Source organism: Aplidium turbinatum, chromosome 3, assembly GCF_918807975.1.
Source record: "Aplidium turbinatum chromosome 3, kaAplTurb1.1, whole genome shotgun sequence".
NCBI classification, from domain to species: domain Eukaryota; kingdom Metazoa; phylum Chordata; class Ascidiacea; order Aplousobranchia; family Polyclinidae; genus Aplidium; species Aplidium turbinatum.
Genome location: NC_137474.1, coordinates 10154060 through 10168945, shown reverse-complemented (window position 1 = coordinate 10168945; position 14886 = coordinate 10154060).

The following is a 14886-nucleotide window of genomic DNA, read 5'->3' as shown; positions in this document are numbered from 1 at the left end:
GAGGCATAAAATGCGACCTGACATAGCTTCGAAAAACCTTAAATAAAACAATAACTCGCAACACGTGCCACTTAAATTTTACATGCATCGGATTCAGTATTAAATTACCTTTCCAGGGATGTGCACCAATAGGTGGGCATTTGGAAGGAACTCCCAGCAGAACGCTTCAAAGATGGAGGATATATTTACGATAAACATTAAAACAATACGATGTTTGCATAATGGACACCACTTCAAACATCTTCAAATAGAACTTTAATCCGCAACACGTGCCACTTAAATTTTGCATGCATCGGATTTAGTATTGAATTACCTTTCCAGGGATGTGCATCAATAGGTGGGCATTTGGAAGGAACTCCCAGCAGAACGCTCCAAAGATGGAGGATATATTTACGATAAACATTAAAATAATATGATTTTTGCATAATAGACACCACTTCAAACATCTTCGAATAGAACTATAATCCGCAACACGTGCCACTTAAATTTTGCATGCATCGGATTCAGTATTAAATTACCTTTCCAGGGATGTGCAACAATAGGTGGGCATTTGGAAGGAACTCCCAGCAGAACGCTTCAAAGATGGAGGATATATTTACGATAAACATTAAAATAATATGATTTTTGCATAATTGACACCACTTCAAACATCTTGAAATAAAACTTTAATCCGCAACACGTGCCACTTAAATTTTGCATGCATCGGATTTAGTATTGAATTACCTTTCCAGGGATGTGCATCAATAGGTGGGCATTTGGAAGGAACTCCCAGCAGAACGCTCCAAAGATGGAGGATATATTTACGATAAACATTAAAATAATACGATTTTTGCATAATAGACACCACTTCAAACATCTTCGAATAGAACTATAATCCGCAACACGTGCCACTTAAATTTTGCATGCATCGGATTCAGTATTAAATTACCTTTCCAGGGATGTGCACCAATAGGTGGGCATTTGGAAGGAACTCCCAGCAGAACGCTTCAAAGATGGAGGATATATTTACGATAAACATTAAAACAATACGATGTTTGCATAATAGACACCACTTCAAACATCTTCGAATAGAACTATAATCCGCAACACGTGCCACTTAAATTTTGCATGCATCGGATTCAGTATTAAATTACCTTTCCAGGGATGTGCACCAATAGGTGGGCATTTGGAAGGAACTCCCAGCAGAACGCTTCAAAGATGGAGGATATATTTACGATAAACATTAAAATAATATGATTTTTGCATAATTGACACCTCTTCAAACATCTTGAAATAAAACTATAATCCGCAACACGTGCCACTTAAATTTTGCATGCATCGGATTCAGTATTAAATTACCTTTCCAGGGATGTGCACCAATAGGTGGGCATTTGGAAGGAACTCCCAGCAGAACGCTTCAAAGATGGAGGATATATTTACGATAAACATTAAAACAATACGATGTTTGCATAATAGACACCTCTTCAAACATCTTGAAATAAAACTTTAATCCGCAACACGTGCCACTTAAATTTTGCATGCATCGGATTTAGTATTGAATTACCTTTCCAGGGATGTGCATCAATAGGTGGGCATTTGGAAGGAACTTCCAGCAGAATGCTCCAAAGATGGAGGATATATTTACGATAAACATTAAAATAATATGATTTCTGCATAATAGACACCACTTCAAACATCTTCGAATAGAACTATAATCCGCAACACGTGCCACTTAAATTTTGCATGCATCGGATTTAGTATTGAATTACCTTTCCAGGGATGTGCATCAATAGGTGGGCATTTGGAAGGAACTCCCAGCAGAACGCTTCAAAGATGGAGGATATATTTACGATAAACATTAAAATAATATGATTTTTGCATAATTGACACCTCTTCAAACATCTTGAAATAAAACTTTAATCCGCAACACGTGCCACTTAAATTTTGCATGCATCGGATTTAGTATTGAATTACCTTTGCAGGGATGTGCATCAATAGGTGGGCATTTGGAAGGAACTCCCAGCAGAACGCTCCAAAGATGGAGGATATATTTACGATAAACATTAAAATAATATGATTTTTGCATAATTGACACCTCTTCAAACATCTTGAAATAAAACTTTAATCCGCAACATGTGCCACTTAAATTTTGCATGCATCGGATTTAGTATTGAATTACCTTTCCAGGGATGTGCATCAATAGGTGGGCATTTGGAAGGAACTCCCAGCAGAACGCTTCAAAGATGGAGGATATATTTACGATAAACATTAAAATAATACGATTTTTGCATAATAGACACCACTTCAAACATCTTCGAATAGAACTATAATCCGCAACACGTGCCACTTAAATTTTGCATGCATCGGATTTAGTATTAAATTACCTTTCCAGGGATGTGCACCAATAGGTGGGCATTTGGAAGGAACTCCCAGCAGAATGCTTCAAAGATGGAGGATATATTTACGATAAACATTAAAATAATATGATTTTTGCATAATTGACACCACTTCAAACATCTTGAAATAAACTTTAATCCGCAACACGTGCCACTTAAATGTTGCATGCATCGGATTTAGTATTGAATTACCTTTCCAGGGATGTGCATCAATAGGTGGGCATTTGGAAGGAACTCCCAGCAGAACGCTTCAAAGATGGAGGATATATTTACGATAAACATTAAAATAATATGATTTTTGCATAATTGACACCTCTTCAAACATCTTGAAATAAAACTTTAATCCGCAACACGTGCCACTTAAATTTTGCATGCATCGGATTTAGTATTGAATTACCTTTCCAGGGATGTGCATCAATAGGTGGGCATTTAGAAGGAACTCCCAGCAGAACGCTCCAAAGATGGAGGATATATTTACGATAAACATTAAAATAATACGACTTTTGCATAATAGACACCACTTCAAACATCTTCGAATAGAACTATAATCCGCAACATGTGCCACTTAAATTTTGCATGCATCGGATTCAGTATTAAATTACCTTTCCAGGGATGTGCACCAATAGGTGGGCATTTGGAAGGAACTCCCAGCAGAACGCTTCAAAGATGGAGGATATATTTACGATAAACATTATAATAATACGATTTTTGCATAATTGACACCTTTTCAAACATCTTGAAATAGAACTTTAATCCGCAACACGTGCCACTTAAATTTTGCATGCATCGGATTCAGTATTAAATTACCTTTCCAGGTATGTGCATCAATAGGTGGGCATTTGGAAGGAACTCCCAGCAGAACGCTCCAAAGATGGAGGATATATTTACGATAAACATTAAAATAATACGATTTTTGCATAATAGACACCACTTCAAACATCTCGAAATAAAACTTTAATCCGCAACACGTGCCACTTAAATTTTGCATGCATCGGATTCAGTATTAAATTACCTTTCCAGGGATGTGCACCAATAGGTGGGCATTTGGAAGGAACTCCCAGCAGAACGCTTCAAAGATGGAAGCGAAGCTGGAAGAGTGAAGAGTGAAGCATTAGCTGGACCTCTTCGGTTAATGCACGAAGCTGCCAGGAGAATTGCAAAGATTTCGTCAGAATCGAAGTTACCTTTGGATGAGGAGGAATACATTCAGTCGTTCAAGACCATGCTGATGGACGTTGTTCATAGCTGGTGCAATGGTTCCACGTTCGCTCAGATAGCTGAGATGACCGACACATACGAAGGCAGCATCATCAGGTGCATGAGAAGATTAGAAGAACTTCTACGAGAAATGTGCCACGCGGCGAAGGCGATTGGAAATACTCAACTGGAAAATAAATTCGCGGAAGGCATCTGCCTCATCAAGCGAGATATTATATTTGCTGCCAGTCTTTACCTCTGATGTCTACAGCGCCAGTTTTGTCGCTTTATTCGTCGAGCGAAGTTTAACATCAATACGCCCCGTTAGCTCTTCAAAGAAATATGTTATTATTCACCAATATAGCAATTGTGTTGATTAACCAACTTATTTCAAGAATTACTATTTTTGCACCAAACTTAACCCGCTGTTATGAATAGGATAGCCTACAGATCTACCGAAAAACTTCGCTCCAACTAATTCTCCATTGTCTAATTTAGTGGTTCTCAACCTGGGTGCCATTTACAACAGCCTACTCTGGGGTGCCGCGAGCTATTTCTCATATTCATTTTTATCTGTTTTCACATAATTAATTAGCTAGAATCATTGTTGCTGATAAGAATTTGGAAGCACGTTTGCTTTTGTTACATCATTAATCAAGGGCTTTAATAAAGGGCTTTTTTATGATATAAAAAATCAAAAGATATGACTTTATTTTTTGAGATACAGGGTGACCCAAAAAGATTCGTACCCATGTTTTATTCGATTTTTTCACATTTGGAACACATCTTGGAAAAGCCATAAATTGACTAAAAATTGACAGAAAAAGCTAAAACTCTGGTCAATGGTCTTTCATAAACTGAATAATGTGTGGTTGTAATTTGAAATAAATAGCTTTTCAATCAAAGTCACAATTGAAATTTTCATGGGTACGAATCTTTTTGGGTCACCCTGTATATGACAATATATGACTTTAATTTTTAAACATCAAGTTTATGCTAATTTTCATAATTAAGAATAACATATTCGAACAACGAACCCAAACTTTTACGTTATATCACTTCAAAATCTCAAGAAGAATTCAAATGTCTAACTCTAATGCATCTAAGTACAATTTCATTTATTGGACCTATGCATATACAATGTTTGCGTCTGCAAAATTTATGTTTGGATATAGCATTGATTTCAAAAAGGAAAATCATCGCTCCACATATGCTAAAGTAGGAACAATTTTGCCATACAATGATGGAGAAATGTCTGGTCTACTCAGCTTTACAATGTTTTCTAAGCGTTTCTTGATGTTTTTTCTCCATTGCACAGAGTAGCCTAATGGTCTATGTTGAAGTGTCTAGCGAAGCTCAATGAACTTGAACCTCATCAGGTTCACACAGAAAGAAGTAAATAGCAATCAGCTAAGTCTTTGTCAATTACAGCGAAATTGCGAAAGCAGTCGTTGAATTCGCTAGCAGAAAAATCAATAAATGCTCGCCTATCACTCATTACAAAAGCGATTTTTTTTGTCACTAAAGTTACGTTTTTTTAGTTGTACCAATTAATAAAAAAAGTGTAAAACCAAAATTTCATGGTTATGGGGTCAATATGCTTGTCCGCCCCGTTAGCTCAGTGGTTACGCGCCTGGCTCAAGATCATTCGGCGCAAGTTGAACTCTCGGGGTGTGCGCTTGAGAAATGCCTTTTTAGGACTGCTCTCCATTCAGCGGCACCTAGTGAATGGAATATTTCCCCGGCAACAACCCTGGCCTAAATTGTAAAAACTGCAAATGAGAGCGATGTGGAATCATTAGTAGAAAGTGCACTTGCATACAACCTCGCCAATATCAAGTTTAAAGGAAATCCTGACACAATTAATTGTCACGTATCTATGCTTGGTTGTCGTCATTGTTCAGTCAGATACACACCAGGCAGGTAGAATATGGCTACTGGCGATAGGTCCTGCCTCAACAAAAAACCTAGCGACCGCATGAGGTTGCCTCAATGGCGCGGTAGGAAAACCTTGTATATCACACCGATAATAGTTCTATTCGAAGATGTTTAGAAAAGTGTCAATTATGCAAAAATCATATTATTTTAATGTTTATCGTAAATATATCCTCCATCTTTGAAGCGTTCTGCTGGGAGTTCCTTCCAAATGCCCACCTATTGGTGCACATCCCTGGAAAGGTAATTTAATACTGAATCCGATGCATGCAAAATTTAAGTGGCACGTGTTGCGGATTATAGTTCTATTTGAAGATGTTTGAAGTGGTGTCTATTATGCAAACATCGTATTGTTTTAATGTTTATCGTAAATATATCCTCCATCTTTGAAGCGTTCTGCTGGGAGTTCCTTCCAAATGCCCACCTATTGATGCACATCCCTGGAAAGGTAATTTAATACTGAATCCGATGCATGCAAAATTTAAGTGGCACGTGTTGCGGATTAAAGTTCTATTCGAAGATGTTTGAAGTGGTGTCTATTATGCAAAAATCGTATTATTTTAATGTTTATCGTAAATATATCCTCCATCTTTGGAGCGTTCTGCTGGGAGTTCCTTCCAAATACCCACCTATTGATGCACATCCCTGGAAAGGTAATTCAATACTAAATCCGATGCATGCAAAATTTAAGTGGCACGTGTTGCGGATTAAAGTTTTATTTCAAGATGTTTGAAGAGGTGTCAATTATGCAAAAATCATATTATTTTAATGTTTATCGTAAATATATCCTCCATCTTTGGAGCGTTCTGCTGGGAGTTCCTTCCAAATGCCCACCTATTGATGCACATCCCTAGAAAGGTAATTCAATACTAAATCCGATGCATGCAAAATTTAAGTGGCACGTGTTGCGGATTAAAGTTTTAATTCAAGATGTTTGAAGAGGTGTCAATTATGCAAAAATCATATTATTTTAATGTTTATCGTAAATATATCCTCCATCTTTGAAGCGTTCTGCTGGGAGTTCCTTCCAAATGCCCACCTATTGGTGCACATCCCTGGAAAGGTAATTTAATACTGAATCCGATGCATGCAAAATTTAAGTGGCACGTGTTGCGGATTATAGTTCTATTTGAAGATGTTTGAAGTGGTGTCTATTATGCAAACATCGTATTGTTTTAATGTTTATCGTAAATATATCCTCCATCTTTGAAGCGTTCTGCTGGGAGTTCCTTCCAAATGCCCACCTATTGGTGCACATCCCTGGAAAGGTAATTTAATACTGAATCCGATGCATGCAAAATTTAAGTGGCACGTGTTGCGGATTATAGTTCTATTCGAAGATGTTTGAAGTGGTGTCTATTATGCAAAAATCGTATTATTTTAATGTTTATCGTAAATATATCCTCCATCTTTGGAGGGTTCTGCTGGGAGTTCCTTCCAAATGCCCACCTATTGATGCACATCCCTGGAAAGGTAATTCAATACTAAATCCGATGCATGCAAAATTTAAGTGGCACGTGTTGCGGATTAAAGTTTTATTTCAAGATGTTTGAAGAGGTGTCTATTATGCAAAAATCATATTATTTTAATGTTTATCGTAAATATATCCTCCTTCTTTGAAGCGTTCTGCTGGGAGTTCCTTCCAAATGCCCACCTATTGGTGCACATCCCTGGAAAGGTAATTTAATACTGAATCCGATGCATGCAAAATTTAAGTGGCACGTGTTGCGGATTATAGTTCTATTTGAAAATGTTTGAAGTGGTGTCAATTATGCAAAAATCATATTATTTTAATGTTTATCGTAAATATATCCTCCATCTTTGAAGCGTTCTGCTGGGAGTTCCTTCCAAATGCCCACCTATTGGTGCACATCCCTGGAAAGGTAATTTAATACTGAATCCGATGCATGCAAAATTTAAGTGGCACGTGTTGCGGATTATAGTTCTATTCGAAGATGTTTGAAGTGGTGTCTATTATGCAAAAATCGTATTATTTTAATGTTTATCGTAAATATATCCTCCATCTTTGGAGGGTTCTGCTGGGAGTTCCTTCCAAATGCCCACCTATTGATGCACATCCCTGGAAAGGTAATTCAATACTGAATCCGATGCATGCAAAATTTAAGTGGCACGTGTTGCGGATTAAAGTTTTATTTCAAGATGTTTGAAGAGGTGTCAATTATGCAAAAATCATATTATTTTAATGTTTATCGTAAATATATCCTCCATCTTTGAAGCGTTCTGCTGGGAGTTCCTTCCAAATGCCCACCTATTGATGCACATCCCTGGAAAGGTAATTCAATACTAAATCCGATGCATGCAAAATTTAAGTGGCACGTGTTGCGGATTAAAGTTTTATTTCAAGATGTTTGAAGAGGTGTCAATTATGCAAAAATCATATTATTTTAATGTTTATCGTAAATATATCCTCCATCTTTGAAGCGTTCTGCTGGGAGTTCCTTCCAAATGCCCACCTATTGGTGCACATCCCTGGAAAGGTAATTTAATACTGAATCCGATGCATGCAAAATTTAAGTGGCACGTGTTGCGGATTAAAGTTTTATTTCGAGATGTTTGAAGTAGTGTCTATTATGCAAAAATCGTATTATTTTAATGTTTATCGTAAATATATCCTCCATCTTTGGAGCGTTCTGCTGGGAGTTCCTTCCAAATGCCCACCTATTGATGCACATCCCTGGAAAGGTAATTCAATACTAAATCCGATGCATGCAAAATTTAAGTGGCACGTGTTGCGGATTAACATTTTATTTCGAGATGTTTGAAGTGGTGTCTATTATGCAAAAATCGTATTATTTTAATGTTTATCGTAAATATATCCTCCATCTTTGGAGCGTTCTGCTGGGAGTTCCTTCCAAATGCCCACCTATTGATGCACATCCCTGGAAAGGTAATTCAATACTAAATCCGATGCATGCAAAATTTAAGTGGCACGTGTTGCGGATTATAGTTCTATTTGAAGATGTTTGAAGTGGTGTCTATTATGCAAACATCGTATTGTTTTAATGTTTATCGTAAATATATCCTCCATCTTTGAAGCGTTCTGCTGGGAGTTCCTTCCAAATGCCCACCTATTGGTGCACATCCCTGGAAAGGTAATTTAATACTGAATCCGATGCATGCAAAATTTAAGTGGCACGTGTTGCGGATTATAGTTCTATTCGAAGATGTTTGAAGTGGTGTCTATTATGCAAAAATCGTATTATTTTAATGTTTATCGTAAATATATCCTCCATCTTTGGAGCGTTCTGCTGGGAGTTCCTTCCAAATGCCCACCTATTGATGCACATCCCTGGAAAGGTAATTCAATACTAAATCCGATGCATGCAAAATTTAAGTGGCACGTGTTGCGGATTAAAGTTTTATTTCAAGATGTTTGAAGAGGTGTCTATTATGCAAAAATCATATTATTTTAATGTTTATCGTAAATATATCCTCCATCTTTGAAGCGTTCTGCTGGGAGTTCCTTCCAAATGCCCACCTATTGGTGCACATCCCTGGAAAGGTAATTTAATACTGAATCCGATGCATGCAAAATTTAAGTGACACGTGTTGCGGATTATAGTTCTATTTGAAGATGTTTGAAGTGGTGTCTATTATGCAAACATCGTATTGTTTTAATGTTTATCGTAAATATATCCTCCATCTTTGAAGCGTTCTGCTGGGAGTTCCTTCCAAATGCCCACCTATTGGTGCACATCCCTGGAAAGGTAATTTAATACTGAATCCGATGCATGCAAAATTTAAGTGGCACGTGTTGCGGATTATAGTTCTATTTGAAGATGTTTGAAGAGGTGTCTATTATGCAAACATCGTATTGTTTTAATGTTTATCGTAAATATATCCTCCATCTTTGAAGCGTTCTGCTGGGAGTTCCTTCCAAATGCCCACCTATTGATGCACATCCCTGGAAAGGTAATTCAATACTGAATCCGATGCATGCAAAATTTAAGTGGCACGTGTTGCGGATTATAGTTCTATTTGAAGATGTTTGAAGAGGTGTCTATTATGCAAACATCGTATTGTTTTAATGTTTATCGTAAATATATCCTCCATCTTTGAAGCGTTCTGCTGGGAGTTCCTTCCAAATGCCCACCTATTGATGCACATCCCTGGAAAGGTAATTCAATACTGAATCCGATGCATGCAAAATTTAAGTGGCACGTGTTGCGGATCAAAGTTTTATTTTAAGATGTTTGAAGAGGTGTCAATTATGCAAAAATCATATTATTTTAATGTTTATCGTAAATATATCCTCCATCTTTGAAGCGTTCTGCTGGGAGTTCCTTCCAAATGCCCACCTATTGATGCACATCCCTGGAAAGGTAATTCAATACTGAATCCGATGCATGCAAAATTTAAGTGGCACGTGTTGCGGATTATAGTTCTATTTGAAGATGTTTGAAGAGGTGTCTATTATGCAAACATCGTATTGTTTTAATGTTTATCGTAAATATATCCTCCATCTTTGGAGCATTCTGCTGGGAGTTCCTTCCAAATGCCCACCTATTGATGCACATCCCTGGAAAGGTAATTCAATACTAAATCCGATGCATGCAAAATTTAAGTGGCACGTGTTGCGGATTAAAGTTTTATTTCGAGATGTTTGAAGTAGTGTCTATTATGCAAAAATCGTATTATTTTAATGTTTATCGTAAATATATCCTCCATCTTTGGAGCGTTCTGCTGGGAGTTCCTTCCAAATGCCCACCTATTGATGCACATCCCTGGAAAGGTAATTCAATACTAAATCCGATGCATGCAAAATTTAAGTGGCACGTGTTGCGGATTAACATTTTATTTCAAGATGTTTGAAGAGGTGTCAATTATGCAAAAATCATATTATTTTAATGTTTATCGTAAATATATCCTCCATCTTTGAAGCGTTCTGCTGGGAGTTCCTTCCAAATGCCCACCTATTGGTGCACATCCCTGGAAAGGTAATTTAATACTGAATCCGATGCATGCAAAATTTAAGTGGCACGTGTTGCGGATTATAGTTCTATTCGAAGATGTTTGAAGTGGTGTCTATTATGCAAAAATCGTATTATTTTAATGTTTATCGTAAATATATCCTCCATCTTTGGAGCGTTCTGCTGGGAGTTCCTTCTAAATGCCCACCTATTGATGCACATCCCTGGAAAGGTAATTCAATACTAAATCCGATGCATGCAAAATTTAAGTGGCACGTGTTGCGGATTAAAGTTTTATTTCAAGATGTTTGAAGAGGTGTCAATTATGCAAAAATCATATTATTTTAATGTTTATCGTAAATATATCCTCCATCTTTGAAGCATTCTGCTGGGAGTTCCTTCCAAATGCCCACCTATTGGTGCACATCCCTGCAAAGGTAATTTAATACTGAATCCGATGCATGCAAAATTTAAGTGGCACGTGTTGCGGATTATAGTTCTATTTGAAGATGTTTGAAGTGGTGTCTATTATGCAAACATCGTATTGTTTTAATGTTTATCGTAAATATATCCTCCATCTTTGAAGCGTTCTGCTGGGAGTTCCTTCCAAATGCCCACCTATTGGTGCACATCCCTGGAAAGGTAATTTAATACTGAATCCGATGCATGCAAAATTTAAGTGGCACGTGTTGCGGATTATAGTTCTATTCGAAGATGTTTGAAGTGGTGTCTATTATGCAAAAATCGTATTATTTTAATGTTTATCGTAAATATATCCTCCATCTTTGGAGCGTTCTGCTGGGAGTTCCTTCCAAATGCCCACCTATTGATGCACATCCCTGGAAAGGTAATTCAATACTAAATCCGATGCATGCAAAATTTAAGTGGCACGTGTTGCGGATTAAAGTTTTATTTCAAGATGTTTGAAGAGGTGTCTATTATGCAAAAATCATATTATTTTAATGTTTATCGTAAATATATCCTCCATCTTTGAAGCGTTCTGCTGGGAGTTCCTTCCAAATGCCCACCTATTGGTGCACATCCCTGGAAAGGTAATTTAATACTGAATCCGATGCATGCAAAATTTAAGTGGCACGTGTTGCGGATTATAGTTTTATTTCAAGATGTTTGAAGAGGTGTCTATTATGCAAACATCGTATTGTTTTAATGTTTATCGTAAATATATCCTCCATCTTTGAAGCGTTCTGCTGGGAGTTCCTTCCAAATGCCCACCTATTGGTGCACATCCCTGGAAAGGTAATTTAATACTGAATCCGATGCATGCAAAATTTAAGTGGCACGTGTTGCGGATTATAGTTCTATTCGAAGATGTTTGAAGTGGTGTCTATTATGCAAAAATCGTATTATTTTAATGTTTATCGTAAATATATCCTCCATCTTTGGAGCGTTCTGCTGGGAGTTCCTTCCAAATGCCCACCTATTGATGCACATCCCTGGAAAGGTAATTCAATACTAAATCCGATGCATGCAAAATGTAAGTAGCACGTGTTGCGGATTAAAGTTTTATTTCAAGATGTTTGAAGAGGTGTCAATTATGCAAACATCATATTATTTTAATGTTTATCGTAAATATATCCTCCATCTTTGAAGCGTTCTGCTGGGAGTTCCTTCCAAATGCCCACCTATTGGTGCACATCCCTGGAAAGGTAATTTAATACTGAATCCGATGCATGCAAAATTTAAGTGGCACGTGTTGCGGATTATAGTTCTATTCGAAGATGTTTGAAGTGGTGTCTATTATGCAAAAATCGTATTATTTTAATGTTTATCGTAAATATATCCTCCATCTTTGGAGCGTTCTGCTGGGAGTTCCTTCCAAATGCCCACCTATTGATGCACATCCCTGGAAAGGTAATTCAATACTGAATCCGATGCATGCAAAATTTAAGTGGCACGTGTTGCGGATTAAAGTTTTATTTCAAGATGTTTGAAGAGGTGTCAATTATGCAAAAATCATATTATTTTAATGTTTATCGTAAATATATCCTCCATCTTTGAAGCGTTCTGCTGGGAGTTCCTTCCAAATGCCCACCTATTGATGCACATCCCTGGAAAGGTAATTTAATACTGAATCCGATGCATGCAAAATTTAAGTGGCACGTGTTGCGGATTATAGTTCTATTTGAAGATGTTTGAAGTGGTGTCTATTATGCAAACATCGTATTGTTTTAATGTTTATCGTAAATATATCCTCCATCTTTGAAGCGTTCTGCTGGGAGTTCCTTCCAAATGCCCACCTATTGGTGCACATCCCTGGAAAGGTAATTTAATACTGAATCCGATGCATGTAAAATTTAAGTGGCACGTGTTGCGAGTTTTTGTTTTATTTAAGGTTTTTCGAAGGTATGTCAGGTCGCATTTTATGCCTCGCACTTATTCACGGATGACTTTTTTAGGCGGAAAGCGGAAAAACTAATCTGCCAGAATGACGGTGGTAGAGTGGAGACCCTCAAAAGTGCTCTGCTAAGCTGAAGCTGAATGTTGCCAGAGGATAGTTGTTTTTGCGAATTTCGTTCTGAAAACTTGTTGGTCAGAAGCGATAAAATATTACAATTCTCCAAAATAAATTTAGAAAAAAATATTTGTGTTTTTTGCAAACAAGCTAACAATTTATTAAATTCTTCAAAGTGACGTACGGTATAAAAATTTTTTTTATTCTCATCTAATAAATTTTTTAAAATGTCTGTGTTTACAAATGAATAAAAAAAATTTTTTATTCATTTTTTTATATTTAATTTTTTTATTTAAAAAAATTTTTTTTTATTCACTTGTTGATTCATTCATATCAGTTTTTATCCTCTGTGGATCCTTCTCTAGTATCATGGGCCAATCCTATACATGTTTGCTGGTACACCCCTTCATTTTCTTTGAATGTCTGTGTTTGTCCGGTATTTATTCAGCTGACTCACTATGTCTCAGATGTCTGGCCAAAAGACTATTGGAAAACTAGTCAAGTAGGCCACTTCAGTCACTAAATCACCTAAAAGTTTCCGCCCCGTTAGCTCATTGGCTACGCGCACGGCTCAAGATCACGCGGTGCTGGTTCGACTCTCGGGGTGTGCTCTTGAGCAGCGCAATGCTGGACTACTTTTTGATCAGCGGCACCTAGTGAATGGAATAATACCCCGGCAACAACACTCCAAAATCGTAAAAATTCAATGTGCCAATCTCGGTAACCGGCCCAGCGTCAAGACCCTCTACAAGTATGCGAAGGAATAATCAGTAGTTTCCTGGTTTAGAATAACCTATCAAAAATCATATTGTTTTTGGCAACACTATTTCTTTTCAAATTTTTATATTTTATCTGGCAACGCCGATAGTTCTCTTTCGCAAGCATACGTCGCAAGGGGTAGGCACTTTAACGAGCAGATTTCTAATAATCCATGCGCTTATCCAATCCAACTACGAACCAATGAGATGCTACGTTATCTGCTATTGTGACCATTCCAGCATTCAGCCAGAGAATTAATAATTACTTTGAACTTTGTTTGGTAATTACAGAAGAAAAAGGAGCTATAGCAGAGGTGGGAATCAAACCCACGTCAATGTAATGACTACTACCGCCCTAACCCAATGCGCCAAGCCAACCGATGGCAAAGCGATGATTTAATTTAGCTAGAATTTGCGCTTTTCCTTTATTCTTCCCAAACCATGGCGATCTATTCTACTGGCCATCCCAACGTGGCAACAGCCTAATAATGTGGGGGCAGTGGCGTATCCTGGCTGGTTGAGCAAGGGAAGCAATATAACTCGTGGGGGGTTAGAGCGTGCCGAAGGCACGTGTATTCTAAGGGGGTCCGGGGCATGCCCCCCCGGAAATTTTTTTGCAAAATTACACTCAAATAATGCATTATAATGCTTTCTAGAAATAGTTTTAGGGTAATATTTGTATGAAATTTATTAGCAGATAAACAGCTATTAACTTATTAAAGGTAGCTCTTACACACAAACGGGCAAAATATGCTGCTAAAATTAGAGAACACCAAAAACTTAGCTACAGCTACCTACTGCTGAAGTAGCTTAAGCCAGAATTCATTTCAGTCAAGTCAATTCTAGCCTAGATCTCACATATCATGTCTTATGCCAAAGTCTACCCAGCCAAGATAACAGTGTAAAGCCAACATTTGGCTCAAACGTTTGCTTACTAGGCCGATATTATAACCATAACAGCGCCTTAGATTTTCTCATTACCTAGCGTTCTAGCCAGGGCTGCGATTTTTGCCTTTTTCGGTGACGAGGTCTCTCGACACGCGCCATCACTATTCGACAAACGCCGTGCCTTACGGGAAAAAAAACGAAAAAAAAAAAAGGAAAATAAAAAGGAAAAAACTGAGAGAGGACTAAACGTCGTCAGGTCGCGGAACAATCGGGGGGGGGGGGGGCATCACGTGATGCAATCATAAAAGTGCTGACTTTGTAAACTTTCT